This window comes from Calidris pugnax, unplaced genomic scaffold (assembly GCF_001431845.1).
Source record: "Calidris pugnax isolate Ruff unplaced genomic scaffold, ASM143184v1 scaffold371, whole genome shotgun sequence".
Taxonomy (NCBI): domain Eukaryota; kingdom Metazoa; phylum Chordata; class Aves; order Charadriiformes; family Scolopacidae; genus Calidris; species Calidris pugnax.
The window spans coordinates 465412-466027 of NW_015091373.1; positions in this window are offsets into that span (position 1 = coordinate 465412).

Below are 616 nucleotides of genomic sequence, written 5' to 3' on the forward strand. Positions count from 1 at the left end.
GTCGTGCAGCGGCCTCGTGCAGCGGCCTGCGCAGCCCCGCTGGAGCGGCCGGGGCCCTGCGGGGTCCCGGGGCGGGCCGGGCCAGGCCCCGCGGTGCCTGTGCCGAGTCTTCTCTGCCCGCCGCCGTTACCTTCTGTTCGGGGTCCTGCCACAGCCGTCCCCGGGACCCGGCATTCCCTCCTCCGGTGCTGCGGGGCCCGGCTGCCCTTCCCTGCTGCCCAGCGCGGGGCTCGGGCCCGGCCCCCCATCCCCGGGGCGTCCCGGCCGGGGCCGGGCTGTGCCTGCCCCTCGGTTGCCTCCAGATCTCGGGGTGATGCCGGTGCCTTGGTTCCCCCCGCGCTGTGTGTGTGCACCCGCTGGGCTCTGGTTTGTCTTGTCCCCTCCCGCTGCTCGGGGCCGCGGAGGTGAGACCGGCTGGAGGAACGCTGTCAGGCCTGGGGGGATCCCTGCGCTGGCGTCGCCCCGGGCGGGGATGGGGCCACGGCTGGATTTAGAGGGGTTTCTCGGCCTCTGCGGTGCCTGGGTGCCCTCCAGCATCCAGCCCTGCCTGTGCTTCCAAGCTCCCGAGGGAGGCAGGGGACGAGTGGCCAGAGCAGACATGGCTGTTGTGCCCAGG